Here is an 8,211-nt window from a genome sequence, read left to right on the forward strand (position 1 = left end):
ACCCTAAAAACATAGATTTGGGCTGCAACAGAAGTTGCATCGTGAGGACTCATCAGGTTGCGCGGTGAATGGCCTGTTCCAGCAAGGCCCAAACCAACTTAAGTCCAAACTACCTTTCAACCCAAAAATCAACCTTTTGTCCAATGTCTTATACTCTTAGCCCAAAACCTCATTCCTTTAAGGTCCAAACTTCATCCCTTATAGCTGATGACTCCTCTAAGTCATTCATTAAATTAATGCATCCAAAAAGGGGTTCACGAGACCTCTCAGAACCCAAGCAACATCGTTATGTAAAACTCAACCATCGAAACATACGCAGCTCACAACCATTTCTAGCCCACGTTAGCTTTGCAAGATTGGAAATCCATCGGTCTGGAACCTTAGAAATCATACTAAAAAACTGATGATCAACCTCCTGATATAACCATCCCCTAGTACCTATGACTAGGAACACTTCCATTCCATGCTAGAACGAGCACTTAAAACATTCTCACCATGACAACCCAACTAATCTCCGCTTTGGAAATTCATGCCCAAAAGGCCTCAGATGCATACTCGACTTCTCGACAATCATCACTAACCCAACGCTCCTACGAGCATAACAATGGACGAACCAAAATCCCCTATCGTATCAAAATTCCATCCCAACTCAAGTGCGCAACCACCCGATAGATCATCCAAGAGACCCATTATGAGCTCCATCACCGGTAACCTAACTCATACAAAACAGTTCTCATAAAGAAGCAGGGACGCACCAAAGTAGAGACTCAAAAAATAATTGTTGATGCACAACCATGACTTTCGAAACATTCTATCAACACATGACATAGAACCTGTCGGTTGCCACACTACTAATAGCCTTTTCACACTGCTCCAAAACACCCAACTATGCCAAATAGTTTAGCAAACCAAGACCTAAGGGTCTCATTCACATAACTGTTAGGTTCCACCTACACAAGACTAAAAAAACAGTCTCACTATATGTCGTGCCATAACTATTGGGTTCCACCCACCCAAGACACACAAAAATAGGCTTGCCACATGTCATGACACCATCTATCTATTGGAATGATAGACTCATGGTACTACATAGTTCTTTCCATCATCCCTCCACGAGCCTAAAGACTCATGACCAACACCTCAGTAGGCCTATAGGCGCACGACCATCATCCTACCGACTTGTAGGAACCCAATCAACATCCCTCCTGACACTTGTCAACTATCCAAACCCATCCTGCTAATAGGAAGTACGAAGAACCAACTGTGGTCATACCTACATATGCTAACACCCGTCCATACCTCCATATGAAGTTGTTATGGTATGGCCATAATATTAACTTCTAATTCCCTCTCGAGTACAAGTGCAACCACTTATCCTTATCGAACACAACCTATAAGAGCACACACATGTCGTCTCAGATCCACTAACCTCAAGTCTTAACATGCATCTGAGACTTAACCTCTAGAGGCTACAACTGCCCTATAATCTGAACAATGATGGATACATAATTCTAACCGTCGCCCTACATCAACCTACTCATGCCATAGAGCAACCGTATATAGGTATCAATATACGAATGCCATAGGGAAACCATAATCTTACATCTACCGAACGAATGCTATGGGGGAAACCATAGTCTTACATAACCTGAAAACACACAATTACCAAACACAAGACCACTCTAATCAGAACATAACTCGAACCTCAGAGACCTAAGTAAACTTCATTAGGTGTTTGGATTGTGTCTCAAATTCTCAACCTATTATCAGATAAGAACATACAGTAAGACTCTTAACACAATCCTCGGCCCGAGCCAAACCAACTATCCCTATGTACATGCCAACACAACATCCCATAACTAAACTTTGCACAACTCAATGTCACACATGGAGAATTAAAGATAAGTTTCTCTTGATATCTAAACTTCTGTTACATCATGCAAAAACCCTGGACTACTCCAGAAGTCTGTGATAATCACTAAAACTAACCGAACCACATGGTCCAATAATCTCAATCTATAATCCTCACACATACTGGTGGAGCACTAGCGAACCCCAACTACACCACCACATACCATTATACCCAAATTAAAGATTGTCCTCAAACACTCAGTTACTCCTACACTTGATATGATACCCGATAGAACATGAATCAAATAAAATGCACATAAACATTTCTTGAAAGTTGTTCGTAATTACCATTCCTTGAAAATAGATAATCGAACCTCGTTGCGAGCTAACCAAACTCTAAAATGCTAATATACGTCCTGGGTGATCCACTTGCTTTCTCATGAACATACATGGCATTCCAATAGATATCCACTTGTAAGAGATAGTTCCATGTCCAACAGATCCCATGCTGCGAAGACCACTCCAGCATCTCTAACGACAAAGAGCCATTCGGTTACCCGAGTTTCCCCTGCGATCTGATCAATTTATACATTCCTTCTGACTCTTGGATGAACATAATTGGTATGTTTCAACCCAATATAGATCAGGTTTTTATGAAAGACGGTAATAAAGACCGGTATTGAATGATACTTGAAATGTACTTAAAACGTTAATCATATATACACTAGAATTTTGTTCGGAACAGAAGATTCAGTCAAGATACTCAAGGATATCAGTTATACCTTTGATCTTTTCACAATACACAATGACAGAATGGTCACTTGTGGAGATCTTTAGGAGTTCATTATCCAACATAATTAATCTTGTCTCTTTGTTATTGCAAAATAGTTTTTCTAGGGTTAGGCACACCTAACAAGTTGTTGTGTCTTTCTTCAAGACCATGTTGATGAAGGATGGAGAGATGGTGGAGTAAATCAATATTTAAACAATAGAATCAACTTCCTTTCATTCTAGATTCGTTGGTTTTAGTGTAAAAGAATCATAATTCGCATCAATGTGATCAAGAACACCATATATGTCACAGTGAATTAATAATAGTTATCTCCAATAATCATAGTTCAGTCTCTCAAGATCAAGGATGAAAGGGGTATATGTCTTGATGTTGTTGATTTTGAAGGCTTTGTGTAATGTCTTAGTTTTGGCCATTAAAGATGGTATAAGAGAGATAGATTTATGAGAAGCAAGAATGGGGCAGTAGGGTTTTAGCCAAGGAGGTTGACGATCAGAAGATATGGGGGGGGGGGGGGGGGTTAGGAGATTGTATCTACCATTGAATAAAGATTACAACATAATATATACATAACCAACTAGGCCATAGGTCGAAGGCCAATACAAAATAGTGGACTAGTAATATGACTAATGTACAATATGTATATTAACATGTACTTTGTTCTAATTTAAAATAATAACAATGTACTTTATTCGGTGTAAAAACATTTAAAATTTAGTTGTTATCACAATTCGAAGAAATAATGAATCCAGAACAATTTTTGTAACTATCACTCGTTAAGGTTGAAAAATGATTTCTGGAATACGACACAGAATAAACATGTAGTTGTTTTATAGAATAATTATCACACCAGTAACCATGTAGCATGTTACGTCATTTTGTTAAAGGGTGTAGCTGGTAATAAGGATTAAATTGAGACAAAAATATGTTTTGAAAAAATTAAGGTGGTATTTGTTTTTGAATATGTAAAATATTTTCGGTTTTTTTTTTCCATGTGTACGAAATAAGATGAGGTGGCGGCGTTGGCGGTGGTGGTGGCACAATGACGGCGGCAACAATGGTGGAAAAAGAAAATATTACATTAGAGTTAGAACTTAGAAAACGTTTTCTAAAATGAGAAACTATTTTCTTGTCTTCTAAAAAAGGTAAAAAAAAATTATTTTCAAGAAAATAAATAGTCGTAGACTCAAATATTTTTCCGTCGGCACACAAAAAATTAAAGACATAACCGAATATACCACATTCCACATAATCCAATGGTTTATTGATAATTAAAACTAACACACAACACTTAAAAGATTGATCACCAATAATTTAATTATATATATGTTGTCTGCTGGTATTATGTCAAGATCATTAAGGACATAGATTTACTATCCAAACCCATTAGAATTTTGAATTTATGAATTGTGACGCTTTTTATTTGTGGATGCAATTAGCTTTTCGTTGCTTAAACACATTGGCATCCAACAAAGAATGATTACTGCCAAGGATAAATAAACACTAAAATCTTTAAAAATATAAACAAAATTTCTAAGAAATAAAAAAACCCAATTACGAAAATATCCGTTAATCATTGTTTCGAATACCCAAATCTTGACCAAACTGATTCACTCATTTCTTCTAATCGATTACCATATAATCAAGGCTACCACAAAAACACAAGCATTTCTATTCACATGAAAATGTAACATTTTATCTATTTTCACTTAAGAAAAAACATTATAAATTAATCAATGGATTTGTGGCCATGCCACCGATACCGGCGGAACATTCCGACGATCTGCCGGAGCGTGGGACCCTATCGCCACTGTACACGCGTCAATCACCGAGCACTAGTGCCAGAAGTGACCTGCTTTTCCCGCAAAAAGGAATCGAACAAAGTGGACCCAGTGGGGCCTTTCCACACCAACAATTAAGCGGTAATTTCTATTTCCAGATCTGAGACCTACTAGTTCAAAGCATGTACATAAATCTAATAACTATGTACAAGTTGTTATTGAGATAGTTTTTGGAAGTAGTAATTATTATTCTGGAAGTAGAAACTGCTTTTTTTCTCAAAACAAAAACTTTTTTGACTTTATTTATAAAAGCCGTGTAGGACGCAACTCCACGATTGAGAGAGATCGGTGGGTCCCACTGGTCCCACGTGGCGCTTTCGTACGCACGGTATAAAGTCAAGAATACCAGCCAATCAGCTGTGAGCCGTGTGTCCATTATTAACTCGAGAAAATAGTTTTCTTATCCCGTTACGGCGTCGTATTGGAAACACGTGTCGAGTGTTCATTTACTCACGATATTTGATCAAAACCGTCCCCTACGATCAAAACTTTTTAACGTTGTTTGGTTGACTGTTTATGTTTAATTTGATTAATTTTGGTTAATAAATGTTAAAAATTTAATTTTTATTAGCATATTTTTTTTTGAAACTGATTAAACTCTAATAATAATATTAGAATCATTTTCAGACAATAATCATTAAAACTAATTTATTTTGATTCGCTTTTGTATGTAATTTTGTTAAAGATAAATTTATATTATTATTCAAATAATGACATAATTTTATAAATAAACTATGTGATAGGTCCGTGTGAACACAAGCACCAAAATATTTGATTTTAGAAACTGGTTTAGGTAATACATATTAAAACATTAGATTATTTTATCGACATTGTTTGTAAAAGTTTATATATATATATATATATATATATATATATATATATATATATATATATATATATATATATATTACCATAACCAAGTAAGACCATAACGGGATATGAGTAAACTTTAAAGTTATTTAAATTTTTAAACAAAAGAGTCAGGTGGGTTAGGCGAATCAATGAGTAAAACGCCCTAAAACTGTGGCTCCAAAAGCGGGCTAAAACATGACTTTGTCTTTCTCCAGACTTTTTTTTTTTTTTACTCATATCTGATTATGATTTGCTGATCATAATACTGCTTCCATGAGAATACTATGTGATATTAACTAATTAGTCTTGCATTAGGCTTAAAAATAAAATGAAGTATAGGGAAGTAAACTAACCAGAAAGATGAATCCAAGATTGCTGTATAATAAAACTTTGATACTCCAAACTTATTTCAAACTTATTTATTGCAGAAAGATTTTTTACAGGGGGAGATTACAAGAGAGAAAGATAAAAATGGCTTCAAGCCTGCCTAAAACATAAGAAATAGGCTTCTTAAATAGATCAGAAAGGCTCAAAAACAAACAAAACATAAATTATTACATTTAGCATTGGCAGACAGCTTTAAGAAAAGTAGAAATGACTCTTTGTTTGATTCTTCTGTCTTTAATAATATCTGACAAATATTACTTTTTGTCTTTAATAATTCCTGAAGAATATCATCCTCTTTTATTTTGGTCCATCCACCTGTCACCTTGAGTCTATTGTGGTGATGTCCTTTTGGTTTTGGAAAGATTCTTTCTTTGAGTGATTGACTCCTCAATCATGTCAATCATGCAATCAATGGGGAGGTCTCCTTTTGAATTTCTTCATCATTTGGCTGGGATTCCCCCGCCAAACATTGTGACTGGCTTTGGTTATCACCGGACATATTATCTGAAATATCTTCACTTGAATCTTCATCTTTTAGATAATATGTCTGTTGATGGTATCAGAGCCATGGAACACTATGTGATATTACCTTGATTATGAGTATATTCAGTAGATTCAAAAATAGTAATAAACAATTGATTAAAAATCAGTTAATAGAAGAATATGAAGTACCAAAAAATTTTGACCTTCTTAATAAATGGACTATTCCTAGTATCAACCCTAAATTTATATATGAATTAGGAGCTTTTGAAGAATTAGGTTTTATCCAAACTGTTAAAACTACAGAAGAAAATTTAACTATGAACGAAGATGACATGACAGTTCAGTTAATAACTCCACAAGATATTGATAGATATAAACATATTTATAATTACTTGCATATTGGTTTGGTACAAATTGTTTTTAAACCATTAACATTACAGGGATTACCTGAAAGTTTTTTAGCAGTTCTTAGGGATGCTAGAAATAAAAATTGGAAACAATCTTTAATGGGTATAATAGAATCTAGTTTGTCTCATGGACCGGTATATTTTAATGTTTACCCAAATTCACAACTTTCTTTGTCTGATAAAAATATTTTTCAAGCTTTAACATTAAATGTCAAAACTCATGGTTATAATTATTTACCAGGATCAGAAGTAATATGTATATGTTATCGTATAGATTTTAAACCATTAAAAACTATGAATCCTAAATGTAAGAGAGTTAATAAACCTATAAATGAAACAATTTTAATAGAAAGTAATTTTGATATGTCAAAAATCACAACTAGAAAAGCTATAAAATGGGATGAAATAAAATTTCCCCAGCACTGGATTTTAGAAAATAATATACCACCTACACCTTTAATAAATAATAATATAGAAAGTATTATACAAACTTCTGATGGTATCGTTACTATTGAGTTTAACAAAGAAACAGAGTATAATAACGACCTAATAAAACGAACAAGATCTGCAAGATCTTCACATTCATACATATCACCACTAGATTATAATGTAGAAGTCCCCTCTACTCGTGCTTCTGTTGATATTAGAAAGATAAACAATTTAAATATACAAGATGATATTGTGTATGAGGCGGAGGCATCTACTCCTTCTGAAATGAATTTTACAGTTTAATGGATTTAAAAGAAAAAATAGATTTTAGCCCTGGTTCTTAGGCAAGGAAAATTATTTCAGAAGAATTTTATTCAACTAAATGGACATTTTTTAAAGAATGGTTATTTAAAAATTATTCTAAAGAGGAGTTACAAGAAATACAAAATAAATTTTATGAATATTTATCCTCTATAAATCAGATTATACATTTTATTCCTTGGTTTACTTATAGCAATTTACATAATATTCACAACATAGAAAGAGATTATACTCTATCAGGAGACAAGATAATAACAAGTATATTTCCACCTCAAGTCCCTTTTACAATCACAAATAACAATGTTACTATAAAATTTTCGGCTTATCAAAAACTTTTTGAAGAAAAGACTCTTACAGTAGATGTTAATCATATTAACAGTATGATTCAACAATTAAATTTCCATAATTTATATTCTATAATATTATGAGAACAATTAATGGATTTACATAATAAAATAGAAAAAATAAACAGTCAAAAAGATATAATAATACAGAAAAAAGACAAAGAAAAACAAATAAATGCTACTATTCAACCACCACCAAATATTACTGGTTATAAATTAAAAAATTATGATTATATGCTAGACATTATACAAGAACAAATGAAAAAATTACATATTAATACCATAAATAAAGACTCGGATGATGACTCAGATATAAATGATACCCAAATAAATAGAATTAATAATTACGACAGTAAATTTGCTAGAAAGTCTGTTCAAAGATTATATTATTATCTAAGACCAAGCCCCCAAGATGTCCTACACGAGGAACAAGAATATGAAATTAATAATAGTTACAGTGGTAAAAATGCTTATGAATGGAATCTAGATGGATATACTGAAAGACA

Source organism: Lactuca virosa, chromosome 6 (genome assembly GCF_052849685.1).
Source record: "Lactuca virosa cultivar CGN04683 chromosome 6, Lactuca_virosa_CGN04683_v6, whole genome shotgun sequence".
NCBI classification, from domain to species: domain Eukaryota; kingdom Viridiplantae; phylum Streptophyta; class Magnoliopsida; order Asterales; family Asteraceae; genus Lactuca; species Lactuca virosa.